At 40.5% G+C, this 19909-nt stretch overlaps 1 protein-coding gene and 1 long non-coding RNA gene across 2 annotated transcripts in view; both read right to left on the bottom strand.

Moving 5' to 3' along the window:
* LOC110049244 (uncharacterized) overlaps positions 1 to 19909 on the bottom strand; it is a 112043-nt gene that overhangs the window by 29530 nt on the left and 62604 nt on the right. The window lies entirely within an intron of this gene.
* Positions 497 to 2796, bottom strand: LOC149112620 (uncharacterized). Its single transcript, XR_016207529.1, has 2 exons — positions 2274 to 2796; positions 497 to 1481 (listed from the first exon to the last, which is right to left on the bottom strand). It is a non-coding gene; the product is annotated as an uncharacterized LOC149112620 (long non-coding RNA).

The raw sequence follows: 19909 nt of genomic DNA, 5'->3' as shown, positions 1-19909 counted from the left end.
ATAGCTGTGTTCTTGTTGTTTCTTCTCTTCATATTCGATAAAAAGGAGAAGTTTAAAGAGCGAGGTGCAGTTGTGAAAGCTTTCAAGCAAAGTAATCAGGATACGGCATGTATTACGTCTATCGATGACACGGTAAAATTTGTTTATGGACACACGGAAGCGTTTGTGGAAATCAGCCGTGGAAATTGCATCACTGACCAGAGGATTTAAATATAAGCCGTGCTGATAGATGAAGGGAAAATTTTTTAATGGTAAGAACTATTTACTTCCTGGTTATTTACATAGGTTTGTAAGCTGCAGTAGAATAAAAATCTGTTGAACTCAGGAGAGTTTTGTTGTATTGGAGTTTTGCTCATGTTTCCTTGCAAGGAATGTAATAAAGGTGCTCACTTTCATAGGATCTTTCATGTCCTCATTTTTTCAAGTAACCCCATTCTGTTCTATTTTTTTTACAAAAAAGGGTCTTACACAATCAACAGATCATTAAACTGTCAAATTAAATCAATCGATCAACTTTTATTGTGCATTATTTACAGAATTAATTTACATCAGTATTATAATTAAATAAATATGAGAAGAGAAATCTATTTTGCATATGGCTATGGAAAGAATAAAAAAATATGTGTGTGGTAACCAGGGTATAGGGTAGCAATTGGCCTTTTGAAGTGGTTACAACCATGTTAAGAAAAACGCCAAGAAAAAAATAAAAGTCCTATGGCAGTTGTTATCGAGTGGTTATATATGTGTGCTGGGGGCTTCCATAATGGCTCTGCAGCAATTTTAATTAGCTTATCTGGAACATCTAATGATGGTTTTTGTACATTCAGGCTTGAGAAAAGCCTGTAGACATTACAAAACTAGATATAGGGCTATTCCACCATTTTGTCCCCCGTCCCCCACTGCTTTTGTCGATGTAATTGTTTTTGTTCATTTTATACCTTTCAACCGGCTTATATAAAGCTTAATCTTTTGGGTGCTTTCAACAACAACAACAACACCAATTTATTTCAGTATTCCCATATGAGTACATGGTGTTACCAAAAATATAATACAGCTAAAATGATGTAACTATAACATTAGTATCTGGCATTGGTATACATGTAGAGGTTCCTGATGTGAAGAGAGTGATTCATATTGGTGTGCCTCAATGTACATTAAGGAAGATTTTTTTTTAGGAAACTGCATGAACAAAATGAATGGGAAACAATGCAATGACATTGCTCTTTTACAATTCATGTTACTTCATGGTAATAAGGCTCTTCAGCCTGTTATACAACCATGTGCAACAACAAATCTCAATGTATACTTTCTACGTCTTGTGGTTGATCAGAACATCAGCCACATAGCTTTACTATCAACAATGGTTCTTTCTCCATCTCCTTTTTTTTCAGTAGTATTTATTGAACTGCAAGAGCAACATTCCCATTTGAATTATCCATAAATGGTCATCCTTCAAGGAATTTATGTAGCACTATTATGGTCTGAAAATTAACAAAGAATAGTAAATAATGGCAGGAAATAAATTATCTTTCAAAGGCTAACAAAAAGATTATGATATTTTTGTTATGGGGATATTAATGTAACTCTGTACACCTTTAATGTTTGATTTGTTTTTAGTAGAGATAATTCCCACATTACATTTGGAAACCCACTAGTCCTGATGATTCGTTATCAGTTATACATGTATAAATAATTGTCTCTTATATTTGTTCACAGTTATTTGCATGGATGATAAATTATTGTTATTTACTGATTAATGTTATTGTGATGGAATAAAGTTTTGCTAGTTGCAGTTGCTTCCTAACTAAAATGGGGAGAGAGGAAAGGGCCTCAAATTTCAGCTATGGTTATCTATGGTTATTTACCTTTACACATCATTTCCACAAGTAAATTATAAAAAAATGATAATAAATTTGGGTGAAGGCTCTAAAGCAAACTAAACTCTTGCCTGACCACAAAAGGTTTGTTTGTGTTTTTTGGGGGGAGACTATAGGGGAGGTCTCAATAATAAAGAGAGGGGAGCTAAAAAAAAAGATATTATATATATCTATAACAGCAGAAGTTTCTTAACAGATAGTAAAAGATACATACATAACAATATGTGGAAGAAACAAACCAAACTTCATGTTCAGACCATTTGCTACAGCATCCAGGTACGTAGCAGAGTATTATAACACGGACCTTTGACTCATTTTGGCAATTTAATATCAATACATTTTGGACTGCTAGAATCTGATCTCCTTGATCTTTCAGAGAGAGAGAAACACACTCACCTTCGCATTTCCAGTGCCACATTTGCTTAGCAAGAGTGATATTTCTTCGTCTTTTCACCTGGCTCTAAGTTTCCTTTTGAGCTTTTCATAAAGGAAGACAAACGTTTCTTAAAACCCACTGCCGATTCGAACTTAATTTTATGATTTCTTGGGGTATGGTCAGCAACAAAGTAATTGTTGTATTAGCTGGTTGATTCTCCGAGTTCTAAACGTTTCTTCCCACCTTCTCCGCTGCTACAACAAAGGACGATGATTACGATCGTGAATGACATCGTTGCAGGCGACGTACTCCTTTGGTTACGTGGAAACTTTAACGATTCCTTCGGATCGATCGGGAAAGGTCACCATTTGTTTTTTCGTAAAGCGCGCCTGTGTCAACTGAGCGAAGGTGCCGCCTCCGGGCCGGAAGTAAAATGGAATGCGTAGAGCTTTGTAATTTTCATTTCTGCTGTGCATTCATTTTTTGTCAGCCAATGAAAAAATTCGAATTTTTGGGTGTGTCCAGAGCTACTCGTCAACGGCATTTTAAGACGAGTAGCACTGGGGACGAGAATGGGAGAGGTCAACTTCGCTTGCGCAGCCATGCGACTGCGCGCCCGATGATCTTGGCCATTATGACGTCACTCGTGAGCCGGCCCGTGAAGTTTCAATGGCCGCTAAAAAATGACAACAGACAAGTTTTTCATCCGATGATTGCTCAAAGAATTATTTGAAAGAAAGCGATCAACAGACCACAGGAATAAGATTACCTGTTAATATTGTGTCCAAAAATACTTTGGTGTTCAAAAACTAGGAGTCAGAAGGCACAAAAACATGCAAAATTTCGAGATCGCTCAATTAAAAACGCGATTGAAAAGTGGAGCTTTGCGGGCGGAATATGGGCGATATCTGGAGAACCCAAGAGTGAACAACACGAACACACAAACATGATCTTGATATGGTTTAAAACGTTTGAATAGTGATGAAAACGAATCATTTAACATGTGCATAAAAATGATCAGTGGGTTTAAACCCATTATTTTGTAGACGATAGCAACCATTTTGAAATAACCGAACTCTGCCCATCCAATTTCACTCCGCAGTCTGCATCAGGGCGGAAAAAAGGCCGGGCGGTGAAACGGGCAGTCCGCTCTTGGTCCAATGTGTGATGCGGAGAAAGACTGGCACGAGCGCTCCTTCCGCGCTTCCGGTGTAGACTGTTCACAGTCCCCTATTTTTCCGTGAGATCGTAGATGTCGATCATTGAGTTCGATGGGCCGCCATCTTGGTCTCTTGATGCGAGCGAAACTGGGGAAAGTACAAAATGCCAGTGGGTAGTGGCGGTTGGGCTTAATAGCGTAGGGGTGACGGGGCGGAAAAAATAGGGAACACGAGACAGAGCGAAGCTGTTACAGTCTCCCTATTTTTTCCGCCAGCCGTGCCCTCCACCACCCCTACCCACGGGCATTTTGCACTCTCTCCAGTTTCGCTCGCATCAAGAGATCAAGATGGCGGCCCGTCGAGCTCAACGATCGACATCTACGATCTCACGGAAAAATAGGGGACTGTGAACAGTCTACTTCCGGTGAGATTAATGGCTGCCAAAAAACTCCTCTCGACGAACCGGAAATCAACTTTTCTTTTTTTTTTCTTCTTTTCTTTATTTTTGAGCCACCAGTGGTGTATTTTCAAAAGCCTTTTTGATGCTTTAGACTCAAAAGTCAATACATTTATGTCTGTTGTAATGATGCTTAAGTAGTTTCGTCGTAGGCTACCCAAATTTGAGTGAAGTAAGACTGTGTCGAATGCAGGTATGTCCCGCTTACCATGACCAAGTCGTGATCCGCTGCTTCTTTCACGAGTACTCCGCCTTACTCCACTCTAAATTTTACATATGTTGCAGATCGATAGCTTTTACATAACATAGTAAAAAAAACAGCTGGATATATTTGGATATAGCAGCGTTTCAGAACTTCAAAGTTTCCCTCCTCTTGCCGCACGCTTGCAAGGATTTCCATAGAGTTTAACGCGAACGAAAACTAATAAAATTTTGCTTGTTTGAGTTTCGTCTGAATTGCAAGCAACACGTGATGTCTCACCAAGGCATAAAAACTTTCGTCTGTAAATACTGCTCAGTTTTGTTTGTGTAAAAATCCAATTAATCGCTGGTTGTCGATGAAAAGGAGCGCCCGGCGATCTGTGTTTTGTAGCTAAACATGACAAATTGACTTCAATTACGCTCTTTCGTGTAAAAACGTACATCCAACTCAAACAATGTCTCTATCTTTATATATGTTTGACTGATTTGATAAATATTTGAGAGCATGTTAGAAGTTTAGCTGGAAATGTGGGAAGACAGCAGATATTAAATCAGCAAAATTACGGTAGCACTTTTCAATTAACCCGATTAACAATTTCATCTTGTTGTTTGACTTCTCAAAACTCCTTGTCTTCTTCATTTTCGCAGTAAAAAAATTTCACTATGAAGAAACCGTGATCTTAGTAGCCTTTTAGCGTTGGCAAAAATTATCGCATCATATCAGCACAAAAGATGGGGAAAAAAGTACTTTGGCAAGATTTTATATTGAGAAATTAAAAAAACACCGACTCGGACTTGAAAGTGCACGCGCTACATTATGCAAATTAGCTACTTGTACGCGTCAGACTTTCCTGCTCGCCAAACAAGCAGAAACAATAAGAAACTGATCGAAAACAGATTTTGGTTGTGATTAAGCATTATCCTGATTGTTCTGAGAAACGTACAAATTAACCGGCGATACCAGAGTAAAGAGTTTCATAACGTTTATTCGTTAGTCAGAAGCAAAAGATTACGCGTACAACTAGCGCGAGCAGATCTTACAGCGCGAAATATGAAGTCCTGTTTTCCGGCAACCTGAAAAACTCACCTTTTCCCATTGCCTCAGAACAAAAATGCGCCAAAACCCTTCCTTCTTCATAAAGAAGGGAGTTTCGTGGAATTTCTTTAGAAATTCAAGTTCCAGTGTAAGTAAGCGGAATCTGCTCGTTTTAGTAGACCCCAGTCTACTGCATCACACCTTTTTGCTCGGACCCGGTCTATGCGCGCCGGCCATGCGCGCCTGAAATGGTTGCTCCCAGAGCTCTCGTTTTCCGACCGCTGGTCAAGGGGAACGAAGACTCTGGGAACGAAATTGAATTTATGACAACTACATAAAATCCATATAACACACGCGTTGATTGGCTGAAACAGCGTGCTTAATTCTCACTATGTAGAGGACAGACGCATAGCAAAGGTAGATGACATCATTATTATTAACATTTTCCCACTGTTTTTCTGGGCTTAGCATGCATAAATATATGAAAGATCATATATTTGAACTACGGAGAAAGATATGAAGACATGATTGATCATAAAAGTTATGCACACAACTTATGGCAGCTGTGAAATTAAGCCTGGAAATAATTCAGCCCTAAACGGGATTCGAACCCATGAACTGCGCTATCAAGCCAACTGAGAGCTGGTCACTTTGTGAGTTCGTAATATACCCGTACATGGTGGATGCTTTCCATTATGCCAAACCGACCGGTCAGAAACCAGTGGGGATACCCGAGAAAAATGGAATGACATTTTCCGATTTTTTATTCCTTTTCCGAATTCTCTACATAAGTGAAGAGAAACAGGGCGATGAACCGGTTTGTCAAAATGGAACTGCAAATTTCGGTCGGAATATTCCGACCGAAATAAATGGACCATCTCCAGAGGTGATCCCGAATATTCCGGTCGGAAGGAACCGAAAAGGCTTTTTCCATTTGGCTTCTTACCGAAATTTCCGGAACCTTTGGCATAATGAAAAGCACCCACGGCGCGATCCATTCAACCAAAATTTCCTGAAATTTCGGTCTAAAACTGAATGGATCGGTTCCGTCCAACCGTAAAAGTTCCGAAAAAGTCAGTTCACCTTTCGAGGTGGACCACTTTTCTCGGCTGGATTGGTCCGATCACAAATTTGAACATTCCGACCCATTCTCAATCCCAGTACCTCGCTGTTCGGTAGTTTCCATATACAACAGGGAGGAAAACACTTATCATTGCAGCTTTTGGATTTTTAACAGCGGATCTATCGGTGTTACTCGCACATCTATGTGCACTTACAACAGGTCTGTAGCTGCTTCGCAAGTCAAGTGTATGTTTTGACTGTTTAAAAACGGTTTATTTCCCGAGAGAATTTGGAATGTTCTTTCCGTCATTCGAAAGTGGTGTTTGAATTCATACGGCAAATATCTGGGAACGGCCTGCCCAAAATAGCCCATTATACAGCTTAAAATTACTACGCATGAAACAGCTCACACAATACCATTGATATCACCGTCGAAATTGTCATCTAGCTCTGATACGAGCAACAGTGATCCAACATCCTCTATTTTAAATTAGCGCGAAACTCATTTTACGAGTGGCATGGAACGAGACCGTCTGGAGCCGTCGCGATCCATTCCCACCAATAAATTTTCAAACCTCAGCCCGGAAATTTTGGTTGAATGGATCGCACCCGGGTGTGCTAGTTTGAGGACGTGATGTCATTTAGGGTGAGGGAGGTAGTTTCCGATTTTTCATCTCTTCAAAGACCGCGCAGCCCTGTCCACGTCCCAGTAGCTCTTGCGGGTGACGTTAAATTTACAGGGTTAACTGCAAGGCGACTTTAGGCAACTTCGACTCCTAGAAGCTGAAGTTCTTGGCGAAGCTGGTAAACTTCAGCTCTTCTCCCTGCCAATTCTGCCGCCTGGCCATTAATGATCTTCACCTCTTCTATTTTTTCAGCCCGTAGCTGCTCATTCTCAGCGCGCAGATGGCGAATACGCTGGTCGCACACCTCAAGGAGTGGCAAAGAGATAGCAGACTGCTCTACCGCAAAATGCCTCGGTCCACGTTTGTAGAGGACGTTTGGCGCCTTCTCTAACTTCGAAAACATTTTCTAAAAAACTTCTTTCTCGACGATCTCTTCTGATTACGTGAGCGAAATGGTTCTTGTCAAGTGACAATAGCGGAATGATTGTTGTCAAGTGCACGCGTCTCTATAACCATTTATCCATTAGCATTACTAGTACTCAATGACCATTCATGACAAAGAGGAAACAATGGGTCAACTAAGCGCAAATTTCAAAGATGCTCAGTTGCGCTTAAGAAAAGGTTATAGGTAGGTAACTTTTCTCTGTAGGCCGCGGAATTCGCAGAGAGATCCTTTCAGCTTAAAATCGAATTGGGGGAGTAACAGTGGTAATAGCTCAACAATTGTATTTTAAACAACACGAAAGACGCTTTTGATTTCTTATACTTTTAATGACAATTTCATCCTCCTAACAGTTTACTGATATTTCGAACATAATTGATGGTGGCGGTAACTATATACAGTAGTTCTTCGCTGCAGGTAGGCTACTTTCCTCGCAGCGGCTTTGGCTTTAATAGCACCTGGCCTATTGCCGAGCATTAAACAACCCAGAAAAAAACGCCTATTACTTCTCTTCACTTTTCAGTTTCTTATCCGATGACTGGGTTTTGCTTGTAGTTGTTTTGCGCTTTTCCATTTGTATTTTAGAAAAAAACCCTAGCCCTTTCAGCGTGCTTCTGAACGTTGACATTCGCCGGTTTGCGCGAAGAAGGGAAATACATTGAAACTTCGACAGCTCGCGCGTCATGTAACAAATTTTCCCTTCCGTACCCCCGGTAAAATTGTCATTGTTCTGAGCGAAATTTCCCTTACCCCACCCCGAAAAGGGTGATATTGTCAACATCTGGTCGTCAACGAAGATTTTGAATCTCGCGCTCGGAAATTTGCTAAGCGTCGGTTCTTTCAAACTTTTGTTCTAGAAACAAAAGAGCCTCAAAGCTGCAAACAATAAAAATGCCCACAAAAGGAAGTTAATCGCAGAGCCATTGTCTACCAAAGATTCAACATAAAGTTTGATATGCGTAACAGACCTTTAGGAGCATGAGTAGTCTGAGAGGTAGATTGGGTACTAGTATTTTGAGTGATTGTTTTCGAGTAACGGCGGGCCATTGCTACATTTGTAGTACGTAGTTGTCGCTGGTTCTAGTCATATTGCGTTTACCGCAACTTAAAGACTATTTGGTATGCAACAAAGGGGGTTGTATAATTCGATTCATCGATAGCTTTGTCAGCGGCTTTTAACGAGACTTTGCTAAAATCATGTGCGGGGGTTTCACTCGAGAAGTGTTTTTCTTCCGCGAAGAATTATTTCAAATTTCCATGTTGTCTCCTCTTTTATATAATTACTTTACTTTTATTGCTTGAACATTTTTTTTGTAGCTCGGAGTCGGAGTAAACCAGTGCAAATTACAATTCTTACACAATGTAATTTGTAAAAGGTAGGATTTTACACTGATGAATTAAGTGTTTGTTTGTCCTAAGTAATTAATTAGAAAATATTACAATATACCTAAAATACTCTGAAAGATTTATTTCTTGAAAAACAGTAGATATATGCCAGTTCGAGACTAAACTAGAATTTAAGTACAACTTGTTTTTTTTCTTTTTATATAAGGTTATATAATAGTAATAAATTCTCACCGGGGGGCCCTCACTCCCCAACGCCCCAGGCAAGAATAGGTTATGGGAAGAAGCGAGCCCGGAGGCGGAAGGAGCGGGAGCTAGGATGAAAACAGTCGTCATTGCATCGGGGAGGAGGGAGGGGCGCTGAGCGCAAAACTAGCGTACGTTTTAACGAAAAGAGAAATAAACTGAATAAAACAGACCCATTTATACTAAATCTAAGCAAAGCGCACTCTTCCAAGGGTTTACGAGTGCACGGGAGTTTTCACCTTGAATCCCAAAGGAATTTGGGGCGTTTGTGCGAGATGGCCCCAGTGAGAATAGAAAAGTACTATAATATAAAATAAAATAACATAATATTATAATAGTAAATCTGGCAGAATTAAAGACAGAATTGAATGCAGCATATTTCTTTTTAATCCTACTCCAAGGCTACGTTATAAAGTAAAAAGTACTTGAAACAGATCCTCCTAAGGACAGTCAATGAGATCCCAATTGTAATTACACTGATGCTTTGAAAACGCCTACCAGAAACAAATAACTCTTCATTAAAATTCAGAGAACAAAATTTTATTTAAAAATTTTGTTCCTTTGTCACTACTGGCTAATAAGTAATGTTATTTATTTGAAAGAGAAGAGTAATCAAGACTCCTCATCCAATACTGTATTGGATAACAGAGCGCATTTTAACGTACTACTCTGTAATATGATGTCTTTTTCCAACTGTTTTTGCATGAATGAAATGTAAATACTTAAATAATTCGTAAAAAATTTACTTGTGTGGTAGTTTGTGGTGAATGGCATCTCTTAGTCTGAATCAGTACAGAAACTTCTTTTCACTCGCTAGAATTGCTGATATTAGAACTTTTTTTAATTTGGTTGTCTTTACATGTAAGTAAATTTGCATTTAGTGTTGTTTACTGCGCTTAGTGATTGGTTTAGACGTATAATTAATTTAATTTGAGTGTGGAAAGTAAATTTGCATTTACTTATATATTGGTGTTGCATTACAGCGATTAGTGATTGGTGAAGAAAATAGCCCTTTGTCAACCATTCAGAATTAAACTCCAAACAAATCATGACTCGCCTACACACATTTTCCGGCCCTTTACGTTAACTAAAATGTACATGAATTTGTTGTGAGGTTTGAATGGTTTGCTGGATTCTCTGTGTTCTTCGTGCTTACATTAGCAACTTTGGTTTTAGTATGGCCTGGTAGCTCCCAACCATAAAATCTTGTGTCACATTTACCACTATCAGTCCATGGGTCAAAGCTGTTATATACACCTTTGTACCAATTATCTTAATCGCAAAGAATTCAATAGCTTGACTATATTTTTCCTGCTTCAAGCTAAGATGTGCGATGTCAAAGCCTGCCACCAGCCCTTAGGTAACAAACAAAGTGACTTGATAATTATATTTGTTAAAATGTTGCTGACTCAGCTTTTGATTTCATTCCTTGCAATTTATTCAGGGAATGAAGGTTTTGATAAGTATTACATTACACAAATGAAATGAAGGATTAATTTTATCCCGAACCAAGACTCTCTCTGCTTACCTTCATAATTTAGTCACATTTGTCTAAGGGACGTGTTGGGTTAGAAAGATGTGATTTATAAAGGTTAGTGTTGGAACATCGTGGCTTTGTTTTGTATAGTTCAAATAAAATTTCATCGTATTGAATTTTATATAAAAATTAAATGAATGCGCGCGCTCTGATCGGTCAATCAGCTCTGGTTTATTGTGCCAGTAAACTCATGGAAATTTCGCGTGTCTTCTGAATTATCATATAAAGCAATAGACCACAGGTTTCTATGGTTTAGAGGTATGATAAACCACTTGGGATGTTGGAAGAACACTCGAAGAATTCGTAAATCACTCGCCTGCGGCTCGTGACTTACGAATTCTTCTCGTGTTCTTCCAACATCCCAAGTGGTTTATTAGCCTATAAACCATAAAAACTTTGTGGTCTATTGCTTAAATATCTTCGCTATCTTGTATTTGTTGGCTGTTTGCCCATTTCTGAGGTTGGGCTGAAGTGGTGTACAAAGAAAGCAAGAATCAATTCTGAAGTTAAACTTTTGCATTCCCATACAAACCTTTATAATTCAAATCTTTCTAACAATGCCTCTAAGGGCTGTCTGGAATAATTTGTGCCTAGCTTCTGCACGGACCGGACTCTCAATGGGGTATGAGATAGGACACGATAGCAAGTGTAGGAGAAGTAACAGTTAAGTGTATTTATCCTCCTTCCCCGTTACAGGAGCCCATGGAGAGGCAGGGTTGTGCTTTTCATATTTAAGAAATGAGTTGAAAAATATAAAATCTACAAAAATAGTAGCTAACGATGCATAAAATTATGCACACTGTTGCTGCAAATGCTGTTTGAGATTTGCAGCGATGTGGCTAGTTGAGTTTGGTTTTTTAAAATATTGCTTCTTGTATGGTAACGTATTGTGTTCTCCCCCCATAAATAGCAAATTTTCGGAAAGCAAATTGTGAGAATTTGCTGCAAGATAGATTTGTTTTGCTTTGATTGTTTACTTATTGTTCAAAAAATGTCACACAAAGCTACATGTAAGCTGATGTACTAGTTTAAACAACTGTCAAAATTCCAAATTATTGCGATGAAAAAGCATATTTTTAGCGTTTTTGAACTTGTCTTCATTCACTTCGTGCTCTATAGTAGTTATTAAAACGATAAATGAATTATTGCCTGAGGAGAGAGTGAACAACGGAGGAAATCAGAGTGGAAATCAGCGTGGAAATCTGGGTGGAAATGTAGTGGACATTTGGGTGGTACTGAGGAACCCCGCCTTACGGTCAGCTCGTTACTACGCTCACCTCGTTATCACGTCCAAATTTTGTCCCGACGAAACGGCCATACATTTTCATACAAGAAAACCCCGCTAATACAGCCAACGGCCACATTCTCAAATCCCAACCTGTATAATCCTTTATGATTTTTCCCCATTAATACGGCCACTCAAACCAGTTAATGTTCATCTTTCCATTATTAATATTTCATGTAGTTATTCAATATTTTACAAAAATTATAACTGCATCCGGAGCTTATTAAAGAATTATAGTAGTTCAGAAATGCATTGTGATATATCTGTGAAGACGCCACTCAATTAGACCACTCATGAAATTTGACCTTGCCCCATTAATACGGCCAAGTTTTCATGGCCCGTTAGTGTTCAGAGCCAACTTAAAGTTTTGAAAATTTAAGGTGGCTCTGGACCCTATGTACAGAATTTTTTTGATACTTTACCAGGAAAGTTGCGTCTTATCCTGCTTATCAAAACATCATAATATAAACAAAATTTCACCGTGCCGTTTTGAATTGTAAGCGCGTAAAGCTGTAATTAAGGGTGTTTTTTAAGCGGGTCATACTGTTGCAATGGTAACCTATTGTGTCACGAAAAACATAACGTGATAAAGAGTGGTTATAATGGCCCATCAAAACCTAACTGCTGGAAATTGTTTTGACCCACCTTAAATCTATTCTGGCAATCAATACGAGACACTGATTGAGTATGTACCTAATAATAGCTGTAGCAAATATGAGAGGAAGATGTTACATATTAAACGAGCCTAGACCGTACAGACCTCGGAAGGCAAGCAGCGAGGCCTGGAACCGAGTTTCTATGATCGCCCCAGTTAAGAAATTTGGCCGAGCGAGACTAAGTACTGGTTTGTGATAAGTTAATAAAGATGGTGAATTTTAAGCTCGGTAATGAAATGTGAAGGTGAATTAATCAACACGACACGAGCGTGGGACAACGAAAAAAAAAATGACCTTGTTCTCCATGAGTTCTCGTAGCTCAGTGGATAGAGCGCCCGCCCGGTGTTCGGGAGGTTAAGGGTTCGATTCCTGTTGGGGACTCAGACTTTTTCTTTGTCCCACGCTCGTGTCATATCGATTAACTTCACCTTCACATAAGTACTGGTTTGTGAAAAACAAACATGGCGGACTTCCGTGAGCGGGATGCGTTTGTAAAGTTTTGTAAACGTCGCCCATATTTCACGTTCAAACATCTAAGAAAAAGTTACAGTTGCCCTACATCTAAATCTTGGACATTTTGATCGAGGCATCGGGGATAAATTTTCCAACGTAAACCTGCGAGCGGGAACTCTACAGTGTGAGCTAGGTCTGATTTGCAGGCATGAATATTTCATTCGAGCATTTTTTTGTAGCGGTGGCCTATTAACTGTATAAACTGAAATATTTCTAAATTTCCGGACTCCCCGATGGTAAGAGTTGTTTTTTTTGAACAGCTTAACAGCTTCGTGACCCTTTTTGTTTGCACTGAACTGACAGAGTTAAAGCGGGTTTCATAGTGAGTGCAGTGGGTATGGCGCTTTTCTGTTATTACGTTACTACAAGAGGTCTGTTTCAGTTTCAGGCAAAGCATCTGGCATCATATTATTTATGAAAGTGAATACTGGATAGGTCCCTCGACAGAATTGAGAATTCATCACCATCTCTTTGGTTACAACACAATAGTTCTCTCGTTGATTGTTTTTGTTTCCTCATAATCATCCTTAGACTTTTGTTTAGATATTCTTGACTTTACGGCTTAAATAATGGGTCCAATGAGGTCGTTGAGATGAAGAGTGTGCAGGAAGTTTGACTTTACCACCTCATTTTGTTGCTCTTTCTGCAGCCTTTTCCCTGGCACTAACTTTTTATGCCACCTCTCAATCAGTTTTTAAAGGGTAAATGCTCCTCTCTTGCACTAAGACTTGTCATTTGAGACAAGTACTATTAAAGACTTCATTCATCTGACTTTATATTAGTCTTCCTTATTGTCTTATTTAGCTCTCCTTCCATTACAGGAACAAGCCACTGATAATCAACACTTAGGCCACATTTGATATATTAACATCCTTACTCATCTTTTAGCCTTAGAGGAATAAAACAAACCTGATCCTTTGGTTACCGGTCATTTGATTAGCCCCTAGCCGGTTAGCCCCCAACCACAAGTCGATTAGCCCCTTACTAATGCATGAGAAATATATGTGTTTTTTTAATTCCTGGTTGGGGGCTTATCGACTTCTGGTTGGGGTTTAAATGGTTAGGGGTTAATAGACTTGGGGCCTAAATGACTGTTACCGATCCCTGCGCTTGATGTCTTTTCTTGTTATTCTCGAAAGCCTTAATATAATGTATAGTTCCTTTTGTTGAGATTTCTAAAAACAGACAAAAAACACGTTACAACCTCAAAGATCGATCGTGAACATGTACCGTAATTGTTTGTGAAAACACGGCCTCCTTTATACTTAGACAATGTTTTGTAAACATAATTACAAACTTCCAGCCATTGAATAAAATAGTTTTGGTAGCAACTGTCAATCTAACGCGAATATTTGTCCGCGGACGTTATCTGTTCCGAGAAGCAAACAGTTTTCCGAGAACGTAGCTGGAGGAAAACTGTGAGCTTTGAGGAACAGATAATGTACAAGGACAAATATCCGAGCATATTTTCGCGCCAAATGGAGGCTATCGTGTTTATTGTCCTCCAAATATTTTTCGCAACACGCGCGAAAAATTGGGAAATATCACTCGGATAGTCCCACGTTTTAGCTGGGGAGATATTCAGTAATGTGACATGTTAAGACCAATCGCACACGAGCAAAAATATTTGATGGATTATAAATAAACAATAGCCTCCATTTGGCGCGGAAACATGCTGGGATATTTGTCCGCGGACATTATCTGTTCCAAGAAGCGAACAGTTTTCCGAGAGCGGGGCTCGAGGAAAACTGAGCTTCGAGGATAGCAGCATTCGTGATAGAACGCTAATAGAATTATACTAAAACTCGATAGAAACACGGTACATGTTTTCTAATTCTTAATTAGAATCACAATAGCTGTAAATTGATTGGATTCCTAAGAAAGCCAATTGTTTAACAGCACAAGAAGAACGTTTGAAACTCTGAACAACAGCTTTAATTCGATTTAATGCGAAGCGATCCTAACCGTCGAGTACATCTCACAGCTGACAACTGACGTATAAATTATGACATTCTTATACATTCACTGTACGTTCGGATGTATGCTATTGTAAGAGTTCCTAAGCTGCAACAGTTCACGGCTTAGGCACTTAAGCTAAAACATGGTCCTCAAGATGTTTCGGGCTCTGCGGACGTACTGTGTAGCTGGTGGAGGTACTTCCGTCGTCACTTCAACCGCAGATTGAGACGGCAACTCATAGGTTTCAGTCACAGGCTCTTGCGGCTGTGGCTGGTTACACCGCTCATGTTGAGTGTCATCGGTTGTAGCAGGAGGCTCGTTGGTCTTCCTAAGATGAACTTGTGGAAGTTCCACTTCGCAGGATCTTTCACTCAAACGATTCTTAACAACTCCTTTCGCCATTCCTTCTCTCCAACCTGCCATGGCTCAAATCTTACAGCATCGCCTTTCTCCAAACGGTCTAAGTTACGGGCGCCTCTGTTGTAACAACGAGCTTGCTGTTGCTGGCGCAGGCGAAGCTTGGTGTGGGTTGTATCTTCATCAGCTACAGACGGTTTATAAAGTAAACAAGTAGACGTGGGTAGAAGATCATACTTCTTGTTCTTCTATTAAGAAGGCGCTGAGCTGGCCTGATTTGAATTCCCGAAGGCGGTGTATTCCTGTGGTCAAGCAGAGCAAGAAACGCATCTGAACCAGCCTTCTTGCATCTCAAGAGAATCTTTCTGGCCTCTTTCACAGCACTTTCTGCTTTGCCATTGGACTGACTATGACAGGGACTGCTAGTGCGGTGATCAGAGTGCCACTCATTTGAGAATTTCAGAAAATCGTCAGAAGAAAACTGCACCCGTTGTCGGTAACTAGCTGTTCTCGTGTGCCTTGCGAAATGCGCTTTGAGCTTTCTGATTACGTACACCGAGGTTGTAGGTAGTCAAGTTCAAACAAGTCACTGAAATAATCAGACGTCACCACTTTCCCTCTAACTGGAAAAGGTCAGCTAAAACCTACTGCCGGGCCGACTAGGCATTTGGTGACTCTTGAGTGTTTCCTTGGTCTAGTTTTGCTCGTATTCTCTACAGGCTTCACAAGTAGATATGTTATTCTTAATGTCCCAGTCATGCAAGGCCAATAAAGACGCTCACGTGCTCTGTCAAGCCAACCATCAACTCCCAGGTGAGGGTTTTCCGGAGCAGATCACCTCTAGCAGCTTTTAGGACTACCACTCTCTCTCCTTTGAAAATAAGCCCATCTTAAACGGACATTTCGTCTCTCATGTCGAAATACGGAGAGACAACAGGAAGCAGGGCACTCTTGTCATCAGGCCAGCCCTGCTGAATAACGGCCTTTAAGATTTGAAGGGACTCGTCCTTCTCTGTCTCACGGTGAAATTGCAAAGCCTTGCTTGAGAAAGTTCGTCACATTGATAGTTTCAAATTCCAACTCAACTTATATACGCGAGGGAAGATAAGCTCTAAAGACTTGTGGTCAGTGTGGGCAATGGTCGTTCGAGCGAACGTCTAATCATTGAACTTCTCCACTGACAAAACAATTGCTAACATCCCCTTCTCAATTTGGGCTTAACGGGACCCACTTATTGTCAAGGCTCTACTGGAGTTCGAAATGGGGTGCAAATTTTGCATAAGAGCTGCTCCAAGACCACCTGAACCTGAATGCTGTCACACTGGATTTTAAGAACTTCAGTGGACTTGTAGTACGCCAAAACGGGTGCAGACACAATCCGATTCTTAACATCATATCAAGCTTTTTCTGCAGGTCGTCCCAGCATCATACCGCATCTTTGGGGGTAAGATCTCGGAGAGGCCTCATGACATCAGACAGATGAGGGAGAAAACGACCGGCTTAGGTAGTTAACCGTTCCATTAAGCCGATAGTATGTCGTCTCGTCCCTCTGGACGTGGCATCTCTATGATCGTCCCACTTTCTCGAGATCTAGCTTTAGACCCTCTGTGGTAAGCAGGTGTCCATGGAATGGAACTTCCTTGACTTTCAACTCTAGCTTCTGACTGTTAAGCTTGATGCCTTTCTGCTGTCATGTATTCATACACCCCTCTAGATTGCTGTCATGATCACCCTCATTTGTTCCATTGATCAGAACATCGTCTGCAATACACTTTACACCGGGAAGCCCATGTAATTCTTGATGGAGATTTTTCTGAAATATTTCACTCGAAACGCTGGGACCAAAAGGTTAACGGAACCAGCGATGTCACCCATATGGCGTAGCGAATGTTGTGCGCATGCTAGATTCATGATCCATCTCCAGATGCCAAAGCGCTGACGCTAAATCGACTTTAGTAAACACACGTGTATCTGTCAGGTCAGGTGACAAATCCTCCGTCGACAACTGGAATTTGGTAATGACCCCTCTTCAAAGCGGCATTGAGAGGTTTGGGATCTATGCAAACTGACTACTTGACAGCTACCACAATCTGACTGACCCACTCGGTCGGTTGGTCAACAGGAGCATTAACCTTGATACTTTCCAGCTTAGGAACGGACACAGGTATTTTCCGCGCTGAAAGGACAACACGCCTAGTGTCAGGGTCAACTTGGAGATGTACTTTCCCAGGGAGTGTTTCATGACTCCTGTTGAAAACATCTGAGTACTTATCTATCAGGTCACTGCTCTCTACAACATTCACGAAATGTTCTTTGAGAAAATTCAACAGCTTCATCCTCTCCGTCGCATTTAAACCAAACAAAGGTGTCATGCTCTCATTAACAATGAAAAATCTGGCCTTGAACTTCTGAACATTGGTCCTGGGGCTCACGACCTTTACAGCACAGGTACCAACGGGCTTCACTTTGGTGCCAATCCACATTTCACCAATGTTTGCGAACACGGATCGAGTTCCTCGTCTCGTTAAATGTTCGCACTCGACTGCAATCAATTTGGAATCGGACTGGTTGCTGTTAAACTAACATCCTCCCAAGAATAGCCCTCTCTGCTACAGCTTGTATCCTCGCGACAGTGATCTCTTTGAGCCCTTCTTTTGCTTTCAATATTGCAAACTGTCGTTCTCCTTGAACATTTCTTGGTAAAACGGTTCTTACTCTTTGCACGTGTTACCCCACACTGGGCTCTTCTTTTTAACCCCGCAAAACTTAGAGGAGATCTTCTAAGATTGCCCGTTTAACTTTCCATCTGAAGCCCTATCTAATTTTTTCTTCTTCAAATCAGTTGACTTGATGAATGCTGTCAACGGGCACGAATAGCAACTTTATTTGCACTGAAGTAACTTCTTCGCTGCAACAGACATCAATACATCGTTTCAAGGCGAGAACTCTCGTCCTGTGATTTGCTCTTTCTTGATTCTCGCAAAAATTGCAGGTTTTAGTCAAGGTCTTTAATTCAGCGACGAAATTGTCAACCATTTCCGTTGCGGGAAGCTTGTCCCTTTTGGTGAAACAATATCTTTCATAAATCTCGTTTACTTCGCCGATGCAATGCTTCATCTTGCCCATAACTACACGGCAGTCGTTTGAGTTCTCTCGTTCGGAATAACTGAAAGATTTGATCACCTTGAGAACTCATCGCCGAACGCATGCTTAAGAGGCCCTGCGCCTAAGAAACGACCGATGATTTCCGGCTAAAAAATAAAATCGGCCGATTTTTATCTCCCAAATAGAGGTTACCGAATACTATTTAAAAATGAATTTCTTTTGTTTCAGTTTCGCTTTAAACCAAAAATATCGAGCCGCAAACTTTTTCCGTCTGATAGCAGCAAAATCAGGCCGAAAATAAGCCCCCGCAAAAGACTGTTCAGAAATTACTATCGCAACGCAAAATAATGAGAAAACTACACAGTGTTGAAGAAAAAGGCCTTTTAATGCAATATCATTCGATAAACATCAAAAAACTGCCGAAGCGATTAAAAAATAAAGTTTCAAATGTTGCATACTAAATTAGATGGAGCGTTGGAGCTGATTTTAAAATAATTATTTCTCAAAAGTCCAACGCTGTTGAAAGCAATCACAGTGATGAATTAGACATTGGAGGGATACACATCACGTTTCTGGAAAAACATTTTTCGGCCAAAGTATATTGACCTTGTACAAAGCGTTCAAAGTTACCGTGTTTACCGTTATCCTGCTACTTCGGCGAAACACTTTTCTTTTGCCAATACGGCCGTGGATAGCGTGTTAAACGCCACTTTAAACCTTGCTAGGCATTCAAAGACCATCCTGAGTAGAAGGATGTAGAATTGAAAGAGAAAGGAAGATGAAAAATACGCAGAAAAAGAAAATAACTCGAAATTATCACCTGCTAACGAAAGTTGAATCTGGAAAATGTCGTCGCGTGACAGCGGCCATTGACGTCATTTGTCAGGTCAAGTCGCAAGAGCGTTGGAAAACGAGTCTGCAATGTCCTTCGGGCGGTCAGCGGCTAGGGTTCCAGTCGTGACCCCATAACTCAGATCACGCTGCGGCCAAAACGGTGTGGCGCTTGGGGAAGTTTTTCTTTTTGAGTGACTATCATTTGTGAAAAATAACATAACATTGTTCCACTAAACGTTTTCTGGCCGGGAAAAATTGTTTCCCTATTTGTGCATTCGTTTGGATTCCGTCGCTATTTGTACAAATGACGTTTATTAACCGCGCGGCCATGGGCCGAGCGCGGTTCTAGGTTTACCCGTGGTTTATTATTAACCGCGCGGCCATGGGCCGAGCGCGGTTCTAGGTTTACCCGTGGTTTATTTTTTTTTAACCGCGCGGCCATGGGCCGAGCGCGGTTCTAACCCGTGGTTTATTAACCGCGCGGCCATGGGCCGAGCGCGGTTCTAGGTTTACCCGTGGTTTATTATTTTTTTTTGTATTTTTTTTGTCGGTGACCAGACGCAGACCTCCGCTCGGCCAAACTTTGAGTCACGCAACGTGTGATGTTTTTCCGCCAGAAGCTGTTAAAACATAAACACACGAACAATTTTACGGATATTGTTTTCTTTTTTGTGGGTAAAATATATTTTCTTTTCGCTTTATCAAAGCGTTGGATTTAAAGGGAATAATAAATACGCTGAAAAAAGGTATTACGTCAGCCATGGAATGCGCTGACGTTGCAGCTTTCACTTTCGCTACGTGACAAATAAGATCGTGTTTACTTTGCAAGTTTATTT

The sequence above is a fragment of the Orbicella faveolata genome, unplaced genomic scaffold (genome assembly GCF_042242905.1).
Source record: "Orbicella faveolata isolate gen_17 unplaced genomic scaffold, um_ofav_v1 contig_2, whole genome shotgun sequence".
In the NCBI taxonomy this organism is placed as follows: Eukaryota; Metazoa; Cnidaria; class Anthozoa; order Scleractinia; family Merulinidae; genus Orbicella; species Orbicella faveolata.
The sequence above is the reverse complement of the archived record's forward strand: the minus strand, read 5'-3'. Positions and strand labels throughout refer to the sequence as shown.